The sequence below is a fragment of the Carlito syrichta genome, unplaced genomic scaffold (assembly GCF_000164805.1).
Source record: "Carlito syrichta isolate Samal-C Ts95f unplaced genomic scaffold, Tarsius_syrichta-2.0.1 Scaffold309481, whole genome shotgun sequence".
Taxonomy (NCBI): domain Eukaryota; kingdom Metazoa; phylum Chordata; class Mammalia; order Primates; family Tarsiidae; genus Carlito; species Carlito syrichta.
In genome coordinates, this window is record NW_007253577.1 from 290,626 (window position 1) to 303,818 (window position 13,193).

The following is a 13,193-nucleotide window of genomic DNA, read 5'->3' on the forward strand; positions in this document are numbered from 1 at the left end:
TGGCCGGGCTCGGTGGCTCACCCTGTAATCCCAGCACTTTGGGAGGCTGAGGCAAGTGGATTGCCTGAGCCTGTGGGTTCGAGACCCGTCTGGGCAACTTGGCAAGATCTTGTCTCTACAATAAATCAAAAACTAGCCGGGCATGATAGCACACGCCTGTAGTTCCGGCTACTTGGAAGACTGAGGCGGAAGGATCGCCAGAGCTCAGCAGGTTGAGGCTGTGGTGGCCAGGAGTGTGCCACTTCAGTCTGGGTGACAGAGTGAGACTCCAACTCCAAAAAAAAAAAAAAAAAAAAAAGGAAATGAGAATGGTGGGGTGGAGATGGTTGTTGAGGCTGGCTGGCTGATGAGGACGTGGGGTTCCTCATGCCGTTCCCTCTACTTTGTGGATGTTTGAAATTTTTCATCATAAAAGTAAAATTAAAGAAATGAAAGAATGTCTTGGTTGTTGCATTTCACTGGCCGTGGCCCCCCCCTTCCCGTTCCCCCCCCCACCGCCCCTCCTCCGTGTCCCACATTCAGGCCCAGAGAACATCTGTTTTCACCAGACACAGCTGTCCTGGCCCCACTTCCTGTTATCCCCAAACACCCAGAGAAAGGAGAGGCAGACCTTGACTGGATGCTGCGCCCTGCCTGATTTGCATTTGGCCCACTGCCTGGTTTCCCTGGGGCCCACCCTGATTTCTTTTGGTTCTGAGCACTTGTTCCAGCTGCTTTTGAACCCAGCAGCACTTATTCTGGGCTCATCCCTCTTCACTCACCACTCCCCCTACTCATCCTCCTGTGAGAATTCACTGCTCACCTCCTCTTGGTTGGGGGTGGTCTCTGTTATGTGCTGTACAGGGCAATCGACTGCCAGCCCTGCCCTTCATAGGGAGCTGAGTCCCAGTTGGGATATTATGGAAAACATGGTGTATCATGTAAGCAATGATAAAATGCAACCTCAGGCCACAGGAAGGGGGAGCTAAATTCTGGGGTGTGCCAGGCAGCAGGAATCAGGGACATTGATGTACAAGGTGGTGCTGGATCAGGGTCTTTGGCACGAGGGTGCGGAAGGCTCACATCTTGTCTTGCACACAGACCCCGAGGAAAGATCTGAGTGTTAGTTTTGTTACAAGTACTCCACCTTCACATGACTGCTTGCAGGATCGAGGTGTGCGCCTGGTGATGTGTCCGCACACAACAGAGGGACACTCTCCATCCTTCCTCCGCACGTCTCCCCTGCATGACGCCACTCTGTGCCTCATGGTATCGGGCACAGGGCTGGGCACATAGCTGCACTCCACAAAGACCAACTGGTTATTGACGTCAGCGTTCAAGCTCAAACCGGCTAGAAAGAATCACGGGTGCTTTGTAAATGCAGATTCCAGGGCTTCCCACTGAATCCTCAAAGCACAAGTCCCCAGAGAAGAGGCCGGGGGAATCGGTGTTTTTGCCCAAGTCCCCAGTATGTCCTGAGCGGCTGCTGGGTTAGAGAACGAGACAGGGCTTTGAGGTGAGGTGGGTTCAGCACCACGGACAGAGCACAGCTCCGCCTCCATCTGGTCCTTCCTGGGACTAGCTGGGGCCAGGTCAGTCTAGGTGTGCATGTGGCAGGGGTCCACAGTCCAACCCTGACGGGGGCCAGAGTACACCGGTGGTCTTCACCCCCATGCGACGCAGCCCTCGTCTCTGCTGCAGGAGCAAGTTTCAGGGAGGACACAGGTCTTGGGCAGAGACAGTGCCTGTTCTGCGCAGGACAGTGCTGTATGGTAAATATCCCCTCGACTTCTTTTATAAGTTATAAGTGACCCCCATACTGTGCAAGCAGCAAAGCATGAAGCCTGTGCCTGTGTGAACAAATTAATCCCCCAAACATGGTTTGAGCACCTACTGTGTTCAAGGGCTGTGCTGGTAGCCAGGGGGCATGCAGGGATGAGAGGTCTAGCTGCCGCCCCAAGCAACCCACAGCTTGTCCAACATGCTTCATTGATTGTTAGAAAGGAGAGCAGCCTTGAAGATAACCAGACCCCGAGTCAGTCAGTGTGCGTGCTAGAGAGGCAGCAAGGGGGTGGAGAGAAGGCATTTGGTGGCAGAGGCTCTCTGAGTTTATCTGGAACCGGCAAGCTGTGTAGCTCCAGAGCCTCGGTTTCCTAACCTGAGAAATGGGAGTAACCACATCCCTCCCTCTGTCCACCCTGCTTCCCAGGTCATGTGTGAGATGAAAATGCCCACCCAGCCCTGTGCCCAGGACCCAGCCCAGGCCATTCATTTACTCACAGACTCCACATTTACTGAATGCCTTCTACATGCCAGGCACGTGCCAGGCACGGAGAATGAAGGGCCTGAGAGCTGGCACCCAGGGCTCCGATATTGGGAGAGGAAGGCAGACGTGACTCTTCCTCTCTCCCGGGCCCCCACCTGGATGATGTCTCCAGCCTCCTTTGCAGGGTGGGTGACCATGCGATGAGCTCTGCTCCGCCCGATGGATGCACCCCACATGCAGGCCTGGCCCATGAAACCCTACCCCATGAGATGATCCCAGTTCCTGCTGGATGGGGGGAATAGGAGGCGGCGTGGAGCCTGTGGATGGGAGGGACCCAGGTCCCAGGGTCAGCATGAGGAAGTCTGTTCACCAAACAGCCGCACTGGATGGTTTCGAGCACCAGAAATGCACTAGTGTTGAGTTGAGCCCCTGGGTTTTGGGGTGTTTGCTGTAGCACTTAGCCCGTCTTGACTGACACAGAGAAACATACAAGCAGGGAAACAGGCAAGTGGGTGTTTCTGAGAGTGATGGAATGCGGGAAGGAGGCAAGCAGGAACAGGACAGTGGGGACTCCTTGGGGGAGGCACACTGGATTTACTTGAGGTTCTTCTAAGCATAAACTAACAAGCCTTCAGCCCCTCAGTGGTCCTGGTCTCAAGTCCCCTTGCTTTGGTCATGTGACTTCTTTCTCAAGTCTCCTGAAACCCCACTCCATGTGGTGCAGAAATCACTCTCTTGGCTGGGCTCAGTGGCTCAGCCTGTAATCCCAGCACTTTGGGAGGCAGAGGCGAGGGGATCGCCTGAGCCCGCGGATTCAAGACTCACCCGGGCAACTTGGTGAGACCTTGTCTTTACAATAAATCAAAAATTAGCTGGGCGTGGTAGCACGCGCCTGTAGTTCTGGCTACTTGGAAGGCTGAGGTGGAAGGATTGCTGGAGCCCAGCGGGTCGAGGCTGCGGTGGCCGGGAGCGTGCCACTGCACTCCAGTCTGAGCGACAGAGTGAGACTCCAACTCAAAAAAAAATCACTCTCTTAACACATCCCGTTCTGGATTTTATTTCTAGGACATACTGACGAGGTGCGACTTTACTTTTGGGGGCTGGAGACCCTCCCCTTCGTGTTATGTGGCCCCAGCCTCCTTCCGCCTGCCACCCTCGCCTTCTGGGCAATGAGCCTCCAGAGGGGACAACATTCCCCGTCTCCCCAGCCCACTGCCCCCACAGTTCGTTGAGTATCCAGGGGAAAGCATCTTTGCACCTTAATAACCGTAGAGAGGCAAGATGCAGACTGTGAGCGTAAAAACCCTCCGATTTACCAAGAGGCGTTGATGTAGTCTGAATCTGTTTTATTTATTTATTTATTTATTTAATTTTTAAATTTTTTTTGAGTTGGAGTCTATTATTTTCTGTTTTTTTTTTTTTTTTTTTTTTTTTTTTAGTCAAAGTCTCACTCTGTTGCCCAGGCTGGAGTGCCGTGGCATGATCCTAGCTCATGTAGCCTCGATCTCCTGGGCTTAGGTGATCTTTCCACCTCAACCTCCCAAGTAGCTGGGACTAAAGGCACACGCCACCACGCCTGGCTAATTTGTGTGTGTGTGGTGTGTGTGTGTGTGTGTGTGTGTGTGTGTGTCAAGACCAGGTCTCGCTATGTTGCTTAGGCTGGTCTTGAACTCCCGGGCTCAACCAATCCTCCCACCTAGGCCTCCCAAAGTGCAGAGATTACAAGTGTGAGCCTCCACACCCAACCTCGGGCTGTTTTGTTGTTTACAGCCATGTAGTATTTCAAATAGTAGTCCTATAGTTTTCTATTGACCAGCCTTCTGCTGATGGATAGTCAGGCTGTTTCCAATCACATGGTGTTCCGACAATGTTACAGTGAATTTTCTTGTACACATGTTATTATGTGCAAGTGTGAGTATATGGGAGGACACAATCCTAGCAGTGGGATTAGTGAATTAAAGAGAAAGCGCATTTATCATGTAGGTAGATACTGTCCGATTGCCCTTGAGAGGGAATGTGCTGTTTTTTATTCCCACAAGCCATGTAGGAGACCAAGGCACTGCTTTGAAACTCATGCAAATGTATTCAGCATTGTGCCAAAGATTTCGTCTTCCTTGGGGAGGCTAAGCTGACATTTCCTAATACCGATTAAAACACTGGCCTAGCATTATGCTCTGTCAAGGGATTTGCAACTTAATTGCATTTGTTCATAAAACAGAATTAATATCGAATAGCTTGCCATCAACAGAACTAATTTTGACCCTGTACTATGACAAATCTATTTATACTTTATGTTTCAAAAATCCACTCAAAGCTTTTTTAAAAGTTGCTATTTGGATGCCATTACTGATATCAAAAACCAGACTCAATCGCAATGTGTCTCCCCATCTTTCCAAATGGTACATTTATTTTTCTCAATTCTTTCCCAGAGGTATAGCCATGGAAAACTCATGACTTGAATTTCTTTTCTCTTATCAAGAGTATCTAACAAGATAAGGGAACAACTCACATATCAAATATTAACTTAAACTGCACGTATGATGTGTGGACTTAGGGAAGCAGACGGCAGCTTATCACAAAGCTCACACCTTAAACCACACACTCTTCCAACTTTAATCAAGAAAGGAACTGAAAATCGTTATGAGCAAATCAGGGCCCAATTAAAAAAGATAAACAGATTATAACCACATTAACTACACTATATTAATATATGTTCATAATTAACCAGTCCCAATTTTCAGGAAGAAGGGGGAGTTGTTTTGTTTTTTTTTAAGGGGAGAGAATCTCATAAACGAAGAACTAACTTGTAAATAAACTGCACAGCAAATTCTATATACTATGCACAGCTTCTAATGTAATATTCATATTAACTAATAATAAAGACATATGCCAAATAAAACACGATGTGTGTGCATTCTTAATCAGTATATAGTAAAGTCATAGTAAATACACATTAGCTTTAGCTTTATGTTCAGTGTCAATCTAGAAGCTGGTTTACATAAATGCCAACTCACTTCTCTCTCCTGGCATCAAGATTTCACCTAGTTCAACTCCTCCCCCAACAGATGAATCCCAGGTTGCCCAAGCACGGCTTGCCTCCTCCAAGGATGGCAGTCTCACTACCTCAAAAGGTGGTGAATCCAGGCTGCTGCTTATCTGCACCCAGATGAGGTGCTTGGAATTCTCCCCTCCTCTGAGGACTTTCTGCGACACCCCAGAGTCCTCCTCGGCCCCCTGAGATTCAGAGTCAGTCACTCAGAGATGGTTTTTATAGAGCCCCAGGTGATTCCAAGGTACATCCGAGTGTGGAACACACATCTCTATAAAGATCACCTGTCATCTGCCTTGACATCTTTCCATGCATTCGTTTATTCATCCCTAGAATTTCTTGAACACCTATGCTAATTACTGAGAAGGCACAAACACTGTTTACCTCGTTTTTCTCCACATGGACTCCTTTGCACCTAAAGTCATTTGTTTTGAATATTCTGGATTGATGGGCAGATATGTTACATCGGACATACATCAAAATAAAGACTTGCCTGTTAAAATAAAGAAGCTCATCACCATTATCTAAAAAACCCTTAATTAGTAGTGTTATGCACACGAGCTTTTAAGATATAATGAATTCATCCATTCCTTCACCCGCTCATTCATTCCTTCAACTGCTTATCCTGAGTCCCTCTGACAGCGCTCCAGCTGGACACCAGCCCAGCCCGCCGGCTGAACCAGGCCCAGTGTCCCCTGCCACTCACCACCACACCCCCGCTGCTGGAACAGGAATGGCGCTCCTCCTTCCTCTTCAGGTTCCGCTGAGGCTCCGTTTCAGGGCTTCGTGCTCCTGCCATGATGACCACCCTTCCCGTCCCCCAGCCAGCCAGTCCTGGATGTGTGTGTGGGGGGGGAGCTGCTACCTGAGACCCCGAGTTGGCGTCCCAGTGGGCTGTGCAGGACATCACCAGCAGGGGGCACTCATGCCTCACCGCTGGCATCTCACCCAAGCCAGGGTCAAGGCCAGGGCAAGAGGGGCCTGGATGGAAGCTTAGGACTCCTGAGGTACTGACACTGGAGAGACCGGCCAGGCTTGGGAGGGGCCTTGTGGGATAAAGAGACGTGAAAGGAGGCCCCTTGCACTCAGACTGTGAGCAAATCCACCCCGAACGGGGGAAGCAAAGCACACAGCATGTCTCTTCCCCAGACTCGGCAATCATGACCAGCTGGGGACGGCAGCCATCAATGAAATCGTCCTGCCATTGGGGGAAGGGCAAGGTTGCCGTGGTGCCAACACAAGCCCGTTGGAGGCACCAGACAGTGCACCCTTGGGCTGGTCCTGAACCCGCCCTCCAGCTCTGCTCTGATGATTCTTGCCAGAGAGGGCAAGGTCAGGAAGGAGGATAGCAGGCCAGTGGGGCCACCTTGATCCCCACCTTCCGCCAGAAGACCAGTCTGAGTGGACTGGGCCATCTGCAGCTGTCCGCCGGTCCCCTGGGCCTCAGTCTTCCCTTCTGTAAAACGGGACTGAACTTGTTCCCCCCCTACCTGAGCATGGCGGTGAAAGCGTGCACGGAGCTTGCTACCCCTGCCACCACCACCCCCTTCCACTCTAGAATTTGCATGAATGGTTAATTTCCAAGCATCAGGCTCACTGTGCCTCACTGGAGCTGGCGATTTGGCATGGTGGTGGCTCCTGCCTCACCCTCTGATGACTTCCCCTAATGGCGCTAATCTGTATTTTCACACACTCATTGGAAAATGAGACGAGTCGCTGGCTTCTCTGAGGAGCCTGGCTGAGGCGTGAACCTTCCGCAAAGGTGGGGAAGGTTTGCAGCCCCTGAGAAGAGGGCTGGGGAGGCCACAGGAAGATGGCGGACTGTCCTTGCTCCTGGGTTCTCAGTGCCCCCGGGGTGGGGAGGCACAGATGGGGGGAGTATGGGAGGGTGAAAACATCCTGGAAAGCTGAGGACCTGGGAAAGGGGACGGGTAAGAGGGACCCCTGCCTGGGGTTGGCTCCTGTGGAGGAGGGGAGCTGGGAGCCTCAGGACAGGATGCCCAGCTAGGGCAGGAATGGGCACCCAGACGGAGGGATCACGGGCCAGTGTGAGCACTTCTGTGTGTCTCCCTGTGCTTTTGTGGCTTTCTCTGGGACAGGACAATTCCCTGCACACCTTTCTGGATGTAGGATGGCAGGCTTGCGTGTGTCGTTCCTCTGGGGGGACAGTCCAGTGTGTGCCTGTGTCCAGCACATCATGTGTGTGTGTGTGTGTGTGTGTGTGTGTGTGTGTGTGTGTGTGTGTGTGTGTGTCTGCTGGTAGCTAATAGCTCTGTTGCATGCAGCTTCCAACCCTGCAGGTTTTGCTGAGTCTCTGGGGACCCGCCTTGGGACAGAGGTGGCTGGTGCAGCTGGGAGTGGGGGTGGGGCTAGCCTAGATAGAAGCTTAAGACCCTACTGCTGGGGTAAAGCGATTACCAACGTGTATGTGTATGTGTGTGTGTACGTGTACGTGTGTGTGTGTGTGTGTGTGTGTGGTGTGGGTATACAGCCTTCAGTGGCTGCAGAATCCTCAGCTACCCCGACAGGGTCCACGCATTTGCCCGTGGCTTTCCCTCCCATCCCTGCGGTGATCCGCTCCCCCGGCTGACCTGGATCCGTGCATTTACTCCGAGATGCTGTGCTCCGAAATTGCTTCTCCTCCTCGGGGTCCTCTGGCTGTAATGGTGAAATCTCCATCAGTGTCAGAGGGGAGCTAGTTTGGGATGTGGGGAGCATCTCGATGATGCCTTAGTGCAAGGACAAATTGGGAGGCTTGACCTTGGGCTTGACAAATGAATCGCTCGTAATCACCACTTATTTTCACTTGCATCAACCTTAGCAGGAGGAGAAGCTTGGGGTTGCTCCTCTTGGCACCAGGAGACCCCACACAGGGTTAATTATCATCAGAGCGGTGGGTGTGAGTCAGCGGATGGAATGTTCCAACGCTGGTGAGTAAATCCAGTTTCCTGTAACAGACATACAACGAGGAGATGAGGTTCTCACCACGGACCTGGCCACGGGGCTGATTCTCGGTGGCCCCTCTGTGCAGTGGGCTCCGCTCCAAGCTCTTCCCAGATCGGCCACCCTCTGACGCCCATTTCAGAGATGAAGACGCTAAGGCACACGGAGACTGGATAACTTGCCCTGAGATTAAACAGCCCACGGAGCAGGGACCCGGCGCCCTTGCCAAGTACCAGCCACCGTGCCCAGCATTGCAAGTTCGCCCCGACAGGAGGGCCCGGAGCGGGTTTCACGGTGCTCCCTCAGGCAGCAGAACCACAGTCCTTAGTCTCAACAGAGAGTCTCCTGCCGCTGACTCTATCACACGGCAAAGACAGAGGAGGACCACTTTCAAAGCAGCCCTCACTCCGCCCAGCTAGTGTGCGTTTTGTTCATTCTTCTTTGTGGTTTGTGCATACTCCCCAGCTTCTCCTTGATCTCAGCAGCAGGCTGTGTTGTCCAGGCCAGCGCCTTGCTGTCCCCCAGCACCGTCTCAGCAGCTCCGGCCACAGTGCTCTGCACGGAGCTCTGCTGACATCGTGGCCGTGGGCCTGGCCAAGAGTTGGATGCTGGTCTTTTGGGCATCGTGGACGTCAGGGAGGGAGGCAGGGAGGCTGTGGTGCATCTGTGAAATGGGGGTGCACGAGTTGGGGGCTGCACAGCAATGCCTGCCTCTCAGGGCTTTTGTGTGTCCACTAGGGCTTGCGGCCGCCGACCATAACAGAGGCTGGAGACAATGGTGGTTTGAGGCAGATCCAGGCTTCTGTCTCTCTCTCACATACAGCATATCGGGGCTAGATGTCTAGGACCAGCAGGGGCTCGATGGTGTCCTCAAGGACCCAGCCTCCTTCTCTCTTTCAGTCCCATAGTCTTAGTAGCTGGCTTCCATCCTCAAGGTTACCTCATGACCCAAGATGGCTGCAGAGCCCCCACCATCGCGTCTAACTTTCAGCAGGAGGTGGGCACACGGTGGCCAACTGTTCCCCTGTGTCCCACCTGACAATGTACACTCCCTCTTTATTGGCCACTCTTAGCTGCAAGGGAGGCTGAGAAATGACACGTTTTGGCTGGGCCCATTGCCAATCAAGCATTTGTGACTAAGGTCAGTGGGAGACTGGATATTGTGAGGGCACCCCACAGTCTCTGCCACCGCGTGCATAGAGTTTCCCCAGGGGAAACCTGTCTCCTTTTCCAGCTGTTGTGACTGTGACAGCCAGTGGGTTGCTAGTTGGGGACTTTATTTCTTCTGCAGCAGCTTTAGCTCTGGGGAAAGAGGATCTGTCCGGTCCTGGGGGAGGGAGGGAGGGGGGAGCAGAGGGTACTGTGCCTTGCAGGTATGTTCTGGCAGGATCTGCGATGGCAGCCACGATGGCATAGCCATTTGGCACCATGGACATCACTCTGAGTTAGGAAGTCCCGGTGGTCCACCTGGGAGGGCAGGGTAGGGGCACCCCGGGGGCTTGAGGGCATGAGTGGCCCGCAGGTGGCCTCCTGAGACTCTCTAGCGGGCCCAGTGACCAAGTCCACACCTTCTCCCCGCTCTGCTGGGAACTGGGAGAGGGTCACGAGGGTCACGACAATCAGAGAGACCATTAAACCACTCGAGATATATTCACCTCCGTTTCTCATTGATTCTCCCCACAGACGGGCGAGGCTAGCAGAGATGCTCATGCCCATTTTATAGACAGGGCAAGTGCACGGATGGGAGGTCGAGAGAGGCTAAGGATTGGCTGCCAGTCCCACTGTGGCAGAGCTGGGCTGGGGCCCGGGTTCCCTGATTCCCAAGAGGACGGGGGAATGAGCTGAGTACATATTTCAATGGGGTATCTTTTCACTTCTTTTTTCTTTTTCTTTTTTTGAGCTGGGGATCTCACTCTGTTGCCAAGACTAGTGTGCAGTGGCATGATCGTGGCTCACTGCAGCTTCTACTGGTGATCCTCCTGCCTCAGCCCCCCAAGTAGCTGGGACTACAGGCAGGCACCACCACACCCAGCTAATATTTTGATTTTTTTTTTATAGAGAGGAGGTTTCACTATGTTGCCCAGGCTGGTTCCAAACTCCTGGGCTCAAGGAATCCTTCTGACTCAGCCTTCCAAAGTGCTGGGATTACAGGCATGAGCCATTGCACCCATCCCTTTCGCTTCTTTTGAAATATAATTTGCTTTCGGGAAAGGAAAGAAAGTACATGGATTTTAAGTGTACAGTTCTGTGAATTTTTACTTATGTTTGTTGAACATTCCTAGCATCCCCAGAAGCTCCCTAGTCTCCTCCCATTCCCTGACCTCCCTTCCCCCAAAAGAACCACTTTTCTAAGCCTCTGTCGTTGGGGATTGGTATTTCCTGTTCTCATGCTTCAAATAAACCGATTTTTAAGGTGTATCCTCTTGCTTTTGGCCTCTTGGACTTGGCGTAGGGCCTGAAAACGGCATCCAGTTTGGATGTGTATATCAGTAATTGATTCTTTTTTATCGCTGAGAGTATTCTATGTAGGACCAGACCACACTTTATCTATTCATTTGCCTCTTGATTAATATTTGGGCTCCTTTTCATTTGGGACTAAAATGAGTAAATCTCCAGTGAGTATTTGGGTTCATTGTGTGGACACAGGCATTCATTTTTGGGGGGTAAATACTCAGAGTGGAATGGTTGGATCATAGAATAGGTGTTTATTTAGCTTTGTAAACGTCTTAATTAATAAAGACTGTGCAATCTCAGGCCAGGTATGGTGGCCCATTCCTGTGATCCCAGCACTTTGGGAGACTGAGGCAGGAGAATCGCTTGAGGCCAGGAGTTCAAGACCAGCCTGGGCAACAGTGAGACCTCATCTCTGCACAAACTTTAAAAATTAGCTAGACCCAGCTGAGACAGAAGGCTCACCTAAATCCAGGAGGTTGAGGCTGCAGTAAGCCATGATTGTGCCACGACACTCCATCCCGGGCAACAGAGTGAGACCCTAGCTCAAAAATAAATAAGAAAATAAAAATAAAAATAAAAAATTATACAATCTAGAAGATTACCTAGACAACTATTTGTTACAAAATTTAAATATAAATGAAATTTTGAGTCATAAAAATATTTGAGTGGATCTTATTATTGGATACAGCACACACACGGGTAATTACACAGTAACATGAGGGTTAGGAAAGCAATCTGGGGAAAGTGGTTTGGTCATCACTGAGGATGTAGTAGCTAATTCAACAGTCAGTACTCAAGGAATAAGCAGTCTCTTCCTTCTGCTATAAAAACTGTCTGAGACTGGGCAATTCATGCGTCAGATACATTTGTTTCTCACAGTTCTGGTGGCTGGGAAGTCCCAGGTCAAGGCAGATTCAAGACCAGCCTGGGCAACAGGCTGGTACTGTAGATTCAGTGGCACTGGTAGATTCAGTGTCCGATGAGGACTTTCATCTTCTTGCTGCGTTCTCACATGGTAGAAGGGACAAAACAGACAAACAGGCCTTCGAGCATCGCCTATAGGGTCATAATCCCATCCAGGAGGGCTCCTGAAGGTCTCACCTCTCAGTACTGTCACATTGGCAACTAAGTTTCAACATGAATTTTGGAGGGGACACAAACATTCATACCACAGCAGCAAGAGACTGCCCAACAGTTTCTCAGAGTAAGAGAAGCACTGACGCTTCTGCCAGTTGACCCTCATCCTTCCAATAGATCATTGCTGTCTTTTTAATTTGGGCCCCCTGGTGGGTGTGAATGACAGCTTGAGGTGGTTTCTGTGTCTGAGTGTCATTTCAAGTGCCTATTAGCCATTGTGACATTTGCTGTTGTGAAGTTCCTGCTTATCTATTTTGCCGACTAAAAGATTGTGTTGTTTGTTTTTTTCTTATTGAATTGCCATTCTTTATATACGTTGAATACTAGTCCTTTGCCAGATATATGTACTGAAATATCTTTCCCGCCTCCGTGGGGTGACTTTTGCTGTATGTAAGTTTTTAATTTCAAGGAAGCTCAACTTATTTTTTTTTTTCCTTTTATATCTAATGTTTTTTGTGTCCTGTTTGAGAAAGCTGTGGCTAGCAAGGTGGAATCTTTTCCACAAGTGAATCTACCCTGTCTTGCCTCAGCTGGCTGCTCTCTGGCCTCCTCATGCCCTGTGACACTCCCTGCCACCCCCCACCCAGTGCTCCCAGGACCAGGGGTGGGAAGGCAGAAGGTGGTGGTCCAGGAGATCCAGGTCGAAGTGGAAGGCTAAAGCTTAGATTACACACTGCCCCAGGGAGGGAGATCTGTGTCCCTCACCCCCTTCCTTCCCCTGTAGGATTTGGGTTTATACTGGGCTGCAAGATTAAAGCCAAAGAGATTAAAAGATTACCTCTGGCCAGGAAGGCAAATGCTGCCTCTTTGTTCCCGAAGCCAGTGGGGGAGCAGGGGTGGAAGGAGGGCGAGTGCTGGTGGTGACCGAGTCACCTCCACCTCCAGGCCCCCTCCCTGGAGCCACCCTCATGTGTATGACCGGACTGGCCTCTCTGGGCCCGAATTCCCAAGTTATGGAGTGGGCAGGAGAGCACAGTTGACCAGTGACTCCAGCAAGGGTTCTAGGGAGTCTACCTAGACTGCTACTTGTTAAAGATGCAACGTGTGCCCCTCCACAGATCTACTGAGGCAGGAACTCTGGGGGGTGAGCAGCATTCTGGGCTTCAAAAGCCTTCGGGGGATTCTGATGTACACTAAGGGCTGAGACCTGGTGCTTTTAACAACGGTAACAGCTCTTTTTTTTTTTTTAGAATGTTTGACTCTAATCCCCAGCGACTCCTCTAAAGAATATCTATCTATTCACTTAGGATGCAGGTCCTAGCGTTTACTCTACCTTGCACAGGAGGAAACTGAGGCACAGAGAGGTGAAGCAGCTTGCCAGGGTCAAACAGCTGCTAAGCGGCCGAGCCTGAACGTGGACTAGGA